Here is a 15,326-nt window from a genome sequence, read left to right as displayed (position 1 = left end):
CCCACACGATTGCTTGTCTATGGGGAGAGCCGCGCCTTCCTCTCAGCGCAGCAGAGCATTGCATGCCAGTTCTGGCCTGTACATGAAATCAAATAAAATTTGAGCTGAACTGTGACCTACCGGTATTTACCACTAAACTTTTTCCGCTGAAGGTGAGAGAACATGATCATCATGTGAGCAGATTATTTGTTGCATGCGCTGCCTCCTCCGCTGGCAGGGGAAACATTATAGCCTATCATACTCACATTTCTCAATCAGAGATGTCGGATTTGTAGGCCTACAAAAATCTTCAGAAAATACCTACACAATTTTCATAACTGTCAGGTGTTGCTGGAAAACGAATTTTTAAAAAGTTCATCACTCACGGAGCCTACCCTCTTCAGTAGCCAGTGCCGTGAAATACCAATTAGAAGCCGACTTCTATGCCCGCTGGCAGGGAAACATACCATAGGCACATTTCTCAAAATAATTATTACACCAGAGATGTCGGTTTTAGTGTATAAAAATCTTCAGGAAATGCCTACACAATTTTCAGAATCATCAGATGTTGATGGAAAACGAATTTTTTAACCTGTTCCTCGTTTCCTCGTTGTTCGTCTTCTTCATCCGATTTTTCTTCTTCCTTGTGTTTGGGAGATGCATTCAACAGGATCGCAAAGGTAAAAAAAAAAAACATTGAAAAAACTAACCGGGCGTCAAATTGGGACCTGCTTTTATGTACAAAATATGTATCCAGACCCCGCTTAAACATTCCCCCATTCCGACATGAGGTAGGCTAATTAATATAAATGTAATTACTAGGAGAAACAGGAGACACAGGAAATACCTGAGGTTCTCCTTCCTGGGGAAGGCTTACGAGTTCTGTGTCTTGCCATTCGGCATGTCTTTGAGCCCGCGAACCCTCACGGTGTGCGTGGAGACAGCCTTGGCTCCCCTCCGCGCGAGGGGGATCCGCGTCTTCCTATATCTCGACGACGTTCTCTTAGCGGCCGACTCGAGGGTCCGTGCCACGGAACATACCAAGGTGGTGACCGATCACCGGCAAACCTTAGGGTTTTTGGTGAACTGGCAGAAGAGTTGCCTCGTCCCAGCGCAGGCGGCGCCTTCCTGGGGCTCGAGCTAGACTTCCTGCGAGCCTTTCGCCAGAGCGACAGGCTCGCACGGTTCGGACAGCAAGCCAAGGACGTTAGGTCTGTGCCCTCGGTGTCAGTGCATCAGTGCACAGTGATGTTGGGCCTGATGGCCTCAGCACTGCATGTGCTCCCGCTAGGGAGGCTACACATGCTCTCGTGGTCCAAATATGGTTCTCAGGCTTCGCCTGGACGCGGCCGGGGACCGTCATCGCAGGGTTCCTCTGACAGGTCAGGCCTGGCAGGCGCTGGCTATATGGGCGGACCCCCATTACCTCTCGAGAGGTACTCGGTGGGGCCCTGTCCCGCTCAGGATGGTAATTCGCACAGACGCCTCCCTCTGGGGAGGGGGTGCGATTTGCGGGCATTTTTCGGCGAACGGCCGGTGGGAGGCTCAAGAGCTTCGCCACATAAACGTGCTAGAGCTGAAGGCGATTCGCCGGGCTCTGCTTCAGGACAAGCCCACCATCAATGGCGCCGTGGGCCCATTGTTGGTTGGGAGCTCTCTTGGGGACCGCACTGCCGGACAAGTCCGCGTGCGACCAGACTCGAAAGAGAACGTTGCCTCCACAGTCCCCCCGGCCTGCGGAGGTAACACTTCCAGTTGCTCACACATGGGCACCATGTGCTGATTCGCTCGGACAATAGGGCAGCGATCGCCCACCTGAACAAACAGGGCGGTGTGCGGTCGGGGGCGCTGAACCATAGCGGGGATTCACCTGTGGGTGTATCCCCGTCTCCTTTCAGTGTCAGCGGTCTATCTGCCGGGACGGCGGAGTTACGACCGGCCTGCTGTCTCGAGGCAATCCCCGTTATACGGAGTGGTGCCTCCACCCTCGGGTGATGGAACAGGTTTGGGCCAGGTTTGGTCGCGCCTGCGTCGATCTCTCGCATCGCGGCGCGTGACACACTGCCCACTGTGGTTCTCGATCCAGGAGGACAGCCCCCATTAGGTCATGACGCGCTAAAAGCGCACGCGTGGCCGAGGGAGGGGCGCTATGCGTTTCCCCCGACCCCCCTGATCCGTCAGGTGTTGGACAGGGTGAGGGAACAGCGCCTCCGGCTTGTTTTAGTCTGTTTTGGCCCAGGCAGACATGGTTTGCGGACCTGGTCTCCCTGGCGCATGATCCGCCCTGGGCGTTGCCGGTACGGGCCGATCTCCTATCCCAGGCGGAGGGGGAGGTGTAAATCCACCCCTCCCCAGGCAGGTGGAAGCTAGCGGTCTGGCTCCTGAACCGGACCAGTTGCTAGCCCAGGGCTTGCCTGATAATGTGGGATGCACTATGCAGCAAGTAAGGGCGTGGATCCAGTGAACTGCAGTGTGCGACCAGTTCTCTGTTTCCTTCAGAGCCTGCTTGACGCGGGTCAGTCCCCGCAGTCGCTTAAGGTGTTCGCAGCCGCGATTTCTGCTTGCCATATGGGAATTGAAGGGAGCCCCGGGGGGGCGTACCCTTTGGTCATGCGCTTCATGAAGGGGGCACGTAAACTGCGCCCGCCGTCGCGGTGCGTTTTTCTCCCAAATCGGACCGGGTTACGGTGCTGGACGGGCTAACGGGTCATCCGTTTGAGCCCTTGGACTTAAAGACTGCGCTGCTGCTGGCCTTGTCGTCAGGAAAGAGAGTTGGTGACCTGATTGCCCTCTCGGTGCAGCAGGCCTGTGTGGTTTTGGGAATGATGGGCGCAGGGTTACGTTGCGACCTAACCCGGCTTACCAACCTAAGAATATTAATGCCAGCTTTAGGTCTATGGTCATAGACTTATCAGCATTCTGTCCCCCGCCGTTCAGTTCGGGTGAGGAGAGACGTTTGCACATGCTGTGCCCAGTAAGGGCGCTCTCGGCCTATGTGGCCAGGACGCGTTCATTACGCATTACAGATCAGCTGTTGGTCTGCTTTGGCAGAAGGCCCAGGGTGGCCTCCTTTCCAAGGATCGCTTATCACACTGGATAGTGGAGGCGATCGCGTTGGCATACTCTGCCGTGGGCAAGGTTCCCCCGGAGGGTATCAAGGCGCATTCTACGCGAGGTGTTGCGACATCCTCTGCGTTGTTGCGTGGTGTGTCGGTGGAGGACATGTGTGCCGCGGCCTCATGGTCCTCTCATCACACTTTTGTCAGGTACTACAGTCTCGACGTGTCCGGTTCGCAGTTCGCGCACGCGGTGCTGTCGGTGGCAAGAAAGTAGTATCGTTGCCACTCTAATATGTCAGACGGTTAGGCATAAACGTTGCCATATGACCGTGGTTCACCGGTGCCTTTCGGGTCGCCCTGTGGGGTGCTCCCGACAGCAAGGTCGGTTGAATTGAGGCACTAGTGAGAGCTTGAGTTCGAAACGAAGTAAAACGTTAGGGTTGTGCTACAACCCAGGTTTTACGAGTGAGAACGAGAGCTCTCACTACCCAGCCTTGCTGTGTCGATGCGTCACGGGGTGCGTCGGATCTCAGCGGCTGGAAGAAATTAGAGTGAGTATCCCTGGGCTGACAGGATGTGACATAGTCACGTGGATCCGTGTCAGCCCCAGGGGGTACCACGCCACCTACGGGTGGCTGGTTCGGTTCTAATGAAAAGTAATTTTGGAGCAAAATAACAGTCTTCCATGGGCTGCGTTGCAGCGTTGTAGGCACTAGTGAGAGCTCTCGTTCTCACTCGTAAAACCTGGGTTGTAGCACAACCCTAACGTTTTTCTTCCTCCCCTCTTATAATGAGCTGTTCTATGTTTGATGGATCCCTTAATATGTTTTCCCATTCCTTGTTTTTCTGGAGATAATGTCTAACTTGTAAAAATGTATAATGGTCTTGGGCAGGTAGATTAAATTCCTCACTGAGTTGTTCAAATGATTTTAAAGGTAAAGGTCCACTGATTGTCACACAACTGAGTGTGCGAAATTTGTTCTCGGCATTTGACCCATCCCCTGGGGGAGCAGTGCCGATCTCGGGAATCATATGGTGATCTAACCCCCCAATTCCAACCCTTTGATGCTGAGTGCCAAGCAGGGAGGCAAATGGGTCCCATTTTTATAGTCTTTGGTCTGACTCGGCCGGGGATCGAACTCACAACCTCCCAGTCTCAGGGCGGACACTCAAACCACAAGGGCACTAAGCTGGTGAGTTAATGTTTGCTCGTCAAATAGTTGGCCAATATACACCAGCCCCCTATCCATCCATTTCTTAAAGCCTGTATACAAACTGGCTGGGTGAAATTCTGGGTTTAATGCAATTTTAGTGGCTCTTGATATTGAGTTTGACATTCTTAACTTAACCTTATTTGAGTCCATATTTTCAAAGTGTTCTCTACCCATTCGTTTTTTATTCTTAGTTTTTTCCATTCTTTCTGGCTCATAAATGGTAGAGAGAGCCTACTGAAGTTTTAATGTAATTTCAGAAAGAGGCACTGTAATGTTCTCACTTACACATTTCCCTCTCTCCTTCAGGTGTTATGCATCTACCTGGGGGTGTAGGAGGCTTTGCTAATCCAATCACAGCTGGCCACATCCTTCCTATTCAGCCAATCAAAGCTTTAGCGGCAACCTTTAAGAGCTGTCCCCTTCTCATACTCTTATCTGGGTTTGGGGAAGGAGGAAGTAGTGTTGGCGGGAGAGTTGCTGAAAGTTTGAAAGTGGGGTTTGTGCTTCACTGTTTTTTGGATCAAGTTTGACTGAATAACGACATTGACTGTGGTGCTGCCGATGTTGGGAGTTAGCGTTAGCTGCTAGCTGGCGGCTAGGCTAACGTTTAGCGATAGAACGGTTGTTTCAGGTTTAAGTAGAAAGTCGATGGTAAGATGTCTGCAGATTGAGAGAGAAGGTAAAGGTAAAGGTAAAGTCCCACTGATTGTCACACAATGTGTGAAATTTGTTCTCCGCATTTGACCCATCCCCTGGGGGAGCGGTTATTGAGGAGAAGAGTTATTGAGTTATTGAGAAGAGTTATTGAGTAGCGATGTGGATATCGCAGGCAGAAAAAAAGATGAAGATAGCAAAAGATAGGCGAGGAACTGGTAAAGTAAGTCGTATAGTAAACAGAGCTGAAAAACACCGGTATCACACAGCGTCCCAAATCAGTACTCAGTGTACACGAGTCTCCCATCAGCCACTACCTTCACTTCCTATGCAAACAGGGAAAGTAGTCCCTGCTACTTCAGTAGTATTTTATATCATTTTGTGTAAAAATCTCCTACATGAAGCTGGATGATTTTGGTGTCTATGTTCTCACACTGATCAACAGGCCAAAGTCTCCCAAAGTCTTTACACTGAAGAACACTGCTTTCAATTCTAATATAGGCACAGGTCAGCAGCAGCACTGCTTGTTTTCAGACGGCTCAGCTCAGCTTGGGGTTCTCAGCAGGCCCGGTTCTACGGGGGTGCAAAAGCACGCATTGCACCCTTATTTTAATTGTCTGCATGCTCAGTTGAAAAGAGTGGTTAAAAATAATAATAATAATAATAATAATAATGGTAATAATAATAATAATAATAATAATAATAAATGCGGCAGCTGCACACTTACTGTTTAAACTTGAATTATAATTGTTGTTTTTCTTTGTTCTTTGATGTGAATTTATGGCTTTTTGGCACCTACATGTAACCTTTTAACTCATTGAGTGCCAGCCACTTTTGGAAAACGGATGCTCCCAGTGCGAGCCCTTTCAGAGCGTTTTCAGTGATAACTCAAGACCCACAGAATATTGTGTGATATTACTATGTAAACACCGAACACGCCCAAAGAACGATGAGACTCTTGTATCATCAGCAAAAAAAAGTTTATTGATATCATTTTCCGTTCTTTAGTTCTCAGCAGTAGAAGATAGGTTGATTTCACCAAAAACAGACGTTTCAAACTAGAAGCTGAGATAATGAGCCTTTTGTGAAATTAAGCATTTCAAGCACATCACTGACTCTGAAGCTAATATTTTCTGATGTAGTGACGTGGTGTAGTTGTGTGGTGCCCTGCGTGCCCCACCCCCCTCAACTGCAAACTCATCCTCCGTGGGAGTGTCTCTGGTGGCTCTGCTCGTCAGGCGACAAATCTCTTCCTGCTGGAGCTGGGATAAACTCATCCCCACACTAACACACAGCTTGCATGCTGGAGCTGGGAGAAACTCACCCCCACACTAACACACAGCCTGCATGCCAGAGCTGGGAGAAACTCATCCCCACACTAACACACAGACTAACGCACCCAGCGCTCCGCCGTTTTTGTGCGCCGGCTCCCAGCGCGACACCGAAAAGCCAAACCGGACTGCTGAGAATGGTTTGGCTTTTCGGTGTCGGGTGTCTCCTTTTCTGGCAGGTAATCGTGTGGAGAAACTATGCAGCAGAGACAGAGGGGCTCAGTTGTGGGAGCGGATTGGCTGCTGTTCGCAGCTAACGTTGGCTCCAGCCAGAGCAATCTGTGCCGCTCTGGCTCCAGCATGCATCGGTTTCTCTTTCATCACGGCTTCTTTGCTGTTTTTCCTTGCCTTTCTCTGGTCTGGAGAGCGCTGTCGCCACCTAATGGGTCCGTAAAATACTTTATACACCTTCAACATGCCCCATATTTTTACAGGAGATGCATCAGGCTTTGATCCACGTCCCACCGTCAAAAAACGCAATTGACGACTTTAGTCGTCATTGGCACTCTACGTTACTATTTGAATTGACGACTATAGTCGTCATTGGCACTCAATGAGTTAAGGTTGAGATAATTGTATTATCATTATGGTCCAAATATTTCAGTGAATCACTTGAAACACTTGAAATATTCTTGCTTGGGTGGTATCATTCTACTTGAAATTATGGTAAAATGCATTATTTTTAGTAAAAATTCGGCCGGGCATCTGCACCCCTTCCTATCTAGGATGCATATAGTCATCTTGTTCTGGAACCGGCCCTGGTTTTCAGATGGAGATGATGTTATGTCATCAACATGTCACATATATTATAGGCCTACACTAAGTGTACAAACCTCAAACCTGCAACACATCAAATTACTGCTTAGTAATAGTATGATAAAACATAATGCTGATTAAACTGACACATAAAAAGTTGCTTATAGAAAATACCTTTCAGTTGTGAAACAATCTGCGTCGCACCGAAAAGTCAAAATGACAGCTTCAAGAAGGAAATCAACGAGGGGGCGGGAGAGGGAGAGAGAGAGAGAGAGAGGGAGAGAGAGAATGGGTGGGGGAGGGGGTGAATCTGGTTTGGTAATATTCTTGTCTCTTCAGTAAAAACACAGCAGTGGAGAGCAGTTTCAATTTTGATTTTAAATCAGTTGGCTTCTGTACAGAAAACACAGACATGATCTATATGTTTCAAATACACTTTTATTCCAGGTCAGTTAATAAACTGCATTAATACTGCATAGTCATGATATAGTACCCTGATATAGTGAAGCATTTTGAGCTGCACTCACTTGGAAAATGTTCTATAAAAGATAAAGTCTGATTTATGACCTGAGTAAACACTTTTCTAATGATCCAAAAAGGTTCATAGTGTCTATACTTTACTTAGATTGTTAGGTTTTCTTTTATATCAGACACAGGTTTTTGTTCCTACCTGACATGTTTCGACGGTAATACTTCCGTCTTCTTCAGAGGTGTCACTAGATGGTGTGTGACGTGTCTTAAACAGCTGATGTTGTTTACAGAGGCGTGATCGTCCTGTCAGATTTGACAGGACGACCACGCCCCCCGCTATGAGGCAACATTACAGATAGTACAGGAACGGCTAGTAGCGGACAAAACACTCAAAAAACGCACCAACCTCACCCCACAGGACATTTCACAGTTATTGCAGTTTGTAGCTACATCCACTTATTTTCAATTTCGAGAAACAATATACCGGCAGAAAGAAGGATTTGCTATGGGGGACCCGCTGTCGGCCATAATGTGCGGCTTCTTCATGGAAAACCTGGAAGCCAAGGCCATAACATCTGCACCTGAGCACTGCCGACCCACCCTATGGAAAAGGTATGTGGATGACATCTTGGAAAAGGTCAAGTTGGGACACACACAGGACATCACGGATCACGTAAACATCATGGACGACACTGGACAAATAAAATTTACGCACGAGGAGGAAACAGATAAATCCATAGCTTTTCTGGACATTAAAATACATCACGCAAACGACGGCAGCATCAAAATCAAAATATACAGTAAACCAACACACACGGACCAATATCTACTTTGGACATCAGAACATCCCACAACACACAAATTATCTGTAGTCAGGACACTGTACGACCGCGCCAGCATTGTTACGGAGGAGGAGGACAAAAAACAAGAGGAACAACACATCCACAACGCTCTCAAAACCTGCCACTACCCAAACTGGGCCATAGAAAAGGGAAAACAGCAAGTCAAACAAAGACAACACACCCGTACAGGAAAAAAGAAACCGGACAATAAAACAGAAAACATAGGAGCGGTCACACTACCATACATCAGAGGCATCACTGAACGCATACAGAGAGCCATGAGAAAACGTCACATCAGTACACCAGTCAAACCACACATAAAACTCAGACAACTGCTAGTGCACCCAAAAGACAAAATCGACCCAAACAATAAATGCAACGTCATCTATGAGATACCATGTCAATTGTCAATCATGCAATAAATCGTACATAGGAGAAACAGGACGGTCATTCATCACCCGCAAAAAAGAGCACCAAAAGGAATGTGAGAAGGAGACAATAAAAAGGCAGACACGGGCTATAAAGGACCAGGCACTACAAGAAAATCTCAAATCAGCAATCACAGATCACTGCAAAAGGGAGAACCACATTATGGACTGGGATAAGGCCAAAGTCATCCGCACCCAGGACAATAAACACCAGCGCTGGATTATGGAGGCGGTGGAGATCAGGAAGCGGGCGCAAACGACGATGAACCGGGACGAGGGGGCTTACATGCTTTCCACCACCTGGAGCAGCGTTCTCAAACGGCGAAATGACAGCGGGGGGCGTGGTCGTCCTCTCAAATCTGACAGGACGATCACGCCTCTGTAAACAACATCAGCTGTTAAAGACACGTCACACACCATCTAGTGACACCTCTGAAGAAGACTGAAGTATTACCGTCGAAACATGTCAGGTAGGAACACAAACCTGTGTCTGATATAAAAGAAAACCTAACAACACTTTTCTAATGAGTTTGTGGTCTCAATCACTAGTTTCAAGTCTTCTTCAAAAGAGAATGATGTTCATTTAGTCAAATGTGTGGCCTGCAGAAACCCTTCACATATCAATGCTACAGATTTGTTGGTCATGAACCAAAGAAGGTTGAAAATGAGTTTTGAACGGATTTGGGGATTTTCAGTGATTTGGTTACTTTAATCTCTGTAGTAAATCATGGTGAATAATTATTTTCAAACAAAGGTTAAAGTATTTATTTATATGGTTTTGGTGGAATGCCACTGTAGAAAAACAATGGTGTGGACTGTTTAAAGCCATTTTTCTCAAGTTTTTAGACACACAACAGTTTAAAATAGGCCTACTCATAAGGGCTTTTCACACTACCGCATGCTCTTAGCCCGGGGCTATCTTAGCCCTGGCCTAAGAATGGGGCTAAAATAGCCCTGGGCTAACCTAGCCCCTTTTCACACACACATTAAGTAAGGGATAATCAATGGCTAGGTGTGCATTATACGATTTTAATGCACGACGTGGAGGCAAATAACCACCCGACGCCGCAGGCAGGGATGGTGGTATACTGGGACTGGGCAAAAGTCCCAAAGACTTTGGCACTCTATATGGTTGAAATCTATATCACTATAATCATAAGGATATTTCTTGTTATCAATATATATCACAATATGGTTCATGTAGCCTAAGCAAAGTCACATTAAATTATCATAACATCACAATATGACACCACTGAAAGACTCAGGGCTTAAAATTCACTTTGCAAACTAGGGGGGAATTCCCCCCTTATGTTCTTCAGATGGGGGGGGGTTTATAGAATTTGGGGGGGATCTATAGACTTTGGGGGGGATTTTTTCAGGCGATACTATAACAACAAATACCTGCTTCTCCTGTCCAATAAGCGATAATACTGTAATTTCACATTTTTATTTAAAAAGAGGTTTAAAAGAGTTTATGAACACCTGAGTCTAAATTACTATGGCTTTTGTCGTGTGTTTTCTGCAGACTAAGCCATAGGCTTTTGGTTCTATGAAATCTTTTATTTTTTTGTATTGAGTGATATACTAAAACACTAATATCATATTATATCAGAAGTGTTCTTTGTTTTGTGTTCACAATAGTGATGTCAGTTTGATTTGGTTAGGTTAGATCTATGGAATATTAAATCATTCATCTATCATCTTTGCTCACTACTGTACATCTGCCTTTCTTACTGTCATTACTGGCAACTAAACCTGTTCAAATTTTGCATTGGGGAGAGTTATATAAACCATCTGTGTGTCGTTTCACTTTTTATTGAAAATGCTTCCACCAGATTTTCATGGCTGCTTTATGAGAAACGCCATTTGAGTGGCGAGTGCAACAACATCGTTGACATCACTGGCACTCGGCCTAAGGAGGATTAAAGTTAATAATTAACGTCATTATCGATATCAGATTCTTCATCGTCAATAACGTAACCCTAAACATCACTGATCACTCTGTGTTGACGTTTCAGCTAGAAGTGCCCTGTTGTTCGACTTGTCCCGTTTGTTTTTTCTGAGCGGGTCCCCCTTCTGAGGACTAGTTTTCCTTTTTAGCCAGCGATCTATTGATTGATTGATTGAATACTTTATTGAAGCAATGGCACGAGAAATCAGCGTAAGACCAGTTAATTGAAACAAAAGGAATAAAACACAACAAAGCCTGAGGGCTTATTTCCATTGTGGTCCTTGAAGTGAGGCAAGTGGAGTGAGTGTATGTGTGCATGTATGAGCGCGTGTGTGCGCGAGGGACATTGAACACAAAAGACATTACATGCGTTACACATAAAAATAGATAAAAAAATATATATATATATCTATATGCATATAAATACACGTGTACACATGTCCACCCATATACACGTACCTAAATACACATACAAATATACACGTAAAACAGCACAACATTTTACAATTCTGCAATAATCATTTCAAATCCAATTACTGCAGAAAGGGCCAACCTTAGGGGCCGCTCTGTAGCCACTGTTTTAAGGTGGACTTATACGTGAGTTTAGACCTGAGAGCCTTAATATTTTCGGGGAGACTGTTCCACAGGATCGCTGCTGAGTATAAAAAAGTACATTTACCTATTAAAGTTTTAAATTTAAAGAGAACAACGTTTGTGGAGCTTCCCCTGGTGGAATGGCTGTGCACCTCGCTAACCCTCCGGAAATAGCCAGAGAGGTACACAGGGGCTTCCAGATTAATGATCCTGTGGACCATACACAGCTTGATATGAGAAACCCTCTCCTCCACTCTCAACCACCTGAGGCTGAGGAAGTGAGAGCGGAGGAGAGAGGTTCTGGGGTATCATGTTTGCAAGTAGCTGTCTACCCACTGAGAAATCAGCAGAGGTGCGATGATGTCAAGAGAGGACTGAGGGATGCAATATATTTTTTATTTTTTCCCCATGATGGCGAAGGCTAGGCGAAGCCATGCCCCACCCCTCTCTGCCTCCGATTGGCCTAGTGTCAAACGTTCATCCAATCACATTCGCTAACCCAGACAATAAACGATAGTAGCCTACTGAATTATTGCCCAGCCCAGGGCATCTCTGTTAGTCAAAGGTGGCCCGAAGAGCCACGCCCACAGTGAGGAAGCAGAGGATGCTGGGACATGTGTGCCTGGCCTCGCAGAACACCTGTCAGAGGAGACGGGTGCTTCACATTACATTGTAACACACAAAACAAGTGGAAGATGATCAGCTTCACAAAAAGGCAATAGTCACATTGCGACACGTTTCAAGTATAAACTCGAGTTTGTGTTTGAAAGCCTAAATACTAACACCCGAGCTCTCACCAAGAAGGCACAGCAGAGATTGTACTTCGTGCGGCAGCTGAAGAAATTCAAAGTGCCAAAGGCCACATCGTTGAGTCCATCCTCACCTCCTCCATCACTGTCTGATATGCTGCTGCCACTCTCATTGATATTAACAGACTTCCAACGCATCATAATCGGATGCAATCTGCCATCCCTCCAGGACCTGCATGCAGCCAGGACACTGAAGCGGTCTAGCAAGATCATGGCCAACCCCTCCCACCCTGGCCACAAACTCTTTAAGACACTCCCCCACGGCAAGAGACTGAGCTCTGCCAAGACCAGAACCACCCACACAAGACACACACAAGCTTCTTCCCAACCGCCATCAGCCTCACCAACAAGGCCCGGAAACCCCTTCCACCAAGGACCTCACCAATACCCCCCCCCCCCCCCGCACACACACACAAACTCACTACCTCCTCCTAAACTCAGCTGAACTCCCCCCCCATAAAACTGTAACTCACATCTAATTTAATGCCTGTTTAACTGTGACTGTAAATTCATGTAAATTCACTGCTTATTTAATGCCTATTTAACTCAGTCTGTAAATCTCATGTAAATTTTACGTAAATTCATATTTATTATCCGCGGAACACTCCTCCACTCATGTACGTATTGTATATATTTACTCGATTTGATTGCACTTGCAACGTTGTGATTGTCTTTAGTTATCTTCCTACTTCTTATCTCTGTATATTGATGTGACCGCTACGCTGCATACAGACACTAAGACAAATTCCTCGTATGTAACTTGCATACTGTGGCAATAAAAGTGATTCTGATTCTGATAACCATAATAAGGCAATCATGCAAATATTATCTTTCAAGGAAAAGGCAATGATCACTAAAGCAAGATATACTGTATGCTTCAATGTGAGCCTCACGTTGGGACGTCCGCAGCAGCTAGACAGTCATACTTGAACGTCAGCTACTTGGAGACCGCACTGTGCCATCGCTCTCCATGAATTTGTAGCCATCTGGATATGTTGATCAAATATGGATGAGGTGTTGGTTCTATCTGCAGACCTCCTCAGCTAGTCTCTCTTCTATCTGCTTAAATATTCACGTCTACTCTTTCTACGTCTACAACAAACGATAGAATGTTCCTTCCAGACCCCAAAAAGGTAATGAATACCGAAGTACATCAGCGGATATATGTACGTGGGCCAAGGTAACGGCCAATCACAGCCCTTGCTCTGTTCACATCACGTCGACCCCACGTGCCGTCACATTTTGGGGAGCCGCACGAAAGAGGCTCCTTGACCACAGCTCCTTGGCCAACCACAGTGAGGCATTGGTGCCACTTTAAGATTACACACATGATAAGAAAGTTGTGCATTAGAGAACTACTGTATAATTTTTAAGTGCCCAATAGTCTCAAGCTAATGGACATCCTAATAAACTAAAAACAACAATGACGATGACAACAACATTACATTGAACCGCATACTACATAAATGGCTAGGATTCCATCAGCACTTTGGAGTGGGCAGTGTCCCAGACCCAGAGAGAGACTGCAGCATGCAGTAACGTAGTGCATCAGCATAAGAACTCTCATGGGTCTGGTGTTGAGACTAGGTGTATCCAGATGGGGATGATGTTATTTTGGAGAGAGTTCCCATCTTCACTTCCACTGCTGTGTTCTGCTCCATCTGCTCACTGCTGGACTTGGGTCTGGGCTTGGTGCTGAGTAGGAGCTGGTCTGCAGGGGGACAAGGGCATTATTTTCTCTATGCACACTGGATAGATAAAAGGACAATCTACCATTACTTCTATACGTATTTTTATTGCTGTTTCCCCCCTTCGTAATATGTTTTGCATGATCTCCTTCTGTATCTACATTATTCAGAAGGGCTTGACCAAGAGCACACACACACACACACACACACAATTATTATGAGTATTATGATTATGATGAGTATTATTTTTTATTTTTATTTCCCCCATAACAATAATAAAAAATAAATAAATATTTCACTTGGAGTAAAAACCAAAAATAAAAAGCGGGGAACAAACAAGAACATTTTGATTTCCCCCCTGACTTTATTTGTGTTTTTGCTCCAAGTGAAATGTTTTATGGTCACTCATTCAAGCCTTAAAACTCGTTACATAAGGAATGTCTATGGAGAAAATGAATGGGGAACTCATTTCCGGGGCAAGATATGTCATGTGACTGTTCAGCTCTATGATACAACTGATATTTCTGGTCCTTGGTTATGATTGGCTGAGCGTTCGCATCACAGTATTACTAACGTTTTTCAGCCTCAAAAGCTACTGAGTGACCAACACATTAGCTTGTACCATTTCGAGTCACGCTCTTCCTATGTGGGAATCAAATTTAAAATCTGTTGTCCAGTTGTTGATTTTCAGCAGCTATCCTTGCAGCTAAGCTACAGAGGGAATACTGTTTCCGGGCGTTAACTTGCGTTGTTTTTCTGGGCGTATCTTCTTGGTGTATAGCACAGATGATGTGTGGCTATACAGCAGAGAACATTGAACTGACTCGAGGGGGGCTTGAAGGACTACATTACTTGGCGGAATAACTTATTTCTTATCAATGTTGTGACTTTGTTGCTCAAAGTCTACCTGGTAGGCTATACAGTATGTACAGTAGTATTGCAGTTATGCAATTATGCATTGTTAAAATATTGAAGCCACAGCAATTGCCAACAGAACAACAAGAAAACCTCCGATGACTCACTTTAACATGAAACCCTTTTTATCATCAACATGGCAGCAAACCCAACCTTCAAACTTTTACAGAAATAATCCATCATTCAATTTATGTAAAGACTGTGGACTTTACATTGCTTGTTTTCTTAAGTCTACCCACATAACAAGTCTTACGCTACGTTCACACAGACACAGGGAACCTACGCCTTGCCTTGCCTCAACCCACACCTACGCTTGCAGACCTTGAGCTGGGCGTGAACCGATCACACCGCACGCCTTTGCACGCTGAACCTGGAGCCGAGTCACAAGCGCCTCTCCTCTCTCCCGGCTGTATTTTTTCACGTGTGGTCCCGAATTATCATGGGTAGCCTAGGTAAAATAAATCTGATATATTTAATGTTCTATTGATGCTGGATATGTAGGCTATAACCAGGTCTGACTATAGTCGGACTTTTTAGAGAGGTAATCTTGCAAGAATATGTGCTGGCACAACAACATTGTCCATCTTGCTTCTTCGGTCGCTATTCTTTCTCCTGAAGATTTTTTTGCCGACAGG

Source organism: Poromitra crassiceps (assembly GCF_964638095.1).
Source record: "Poromitra crassiceps genome assembly, chromosome: 11".
NCBI classification, from domain to species: domain Eukaryota; kingdom Metazoa; phylum Chordata; class Actinopteri; order Beryciformes; family Melamphaidae; genus Poromitra; species Poromitra crassiceps.
The sequence above is the reverse complement of the archived record's forward strand: the minus strand, read 5'-3'. Positions refer to the sequence as shown.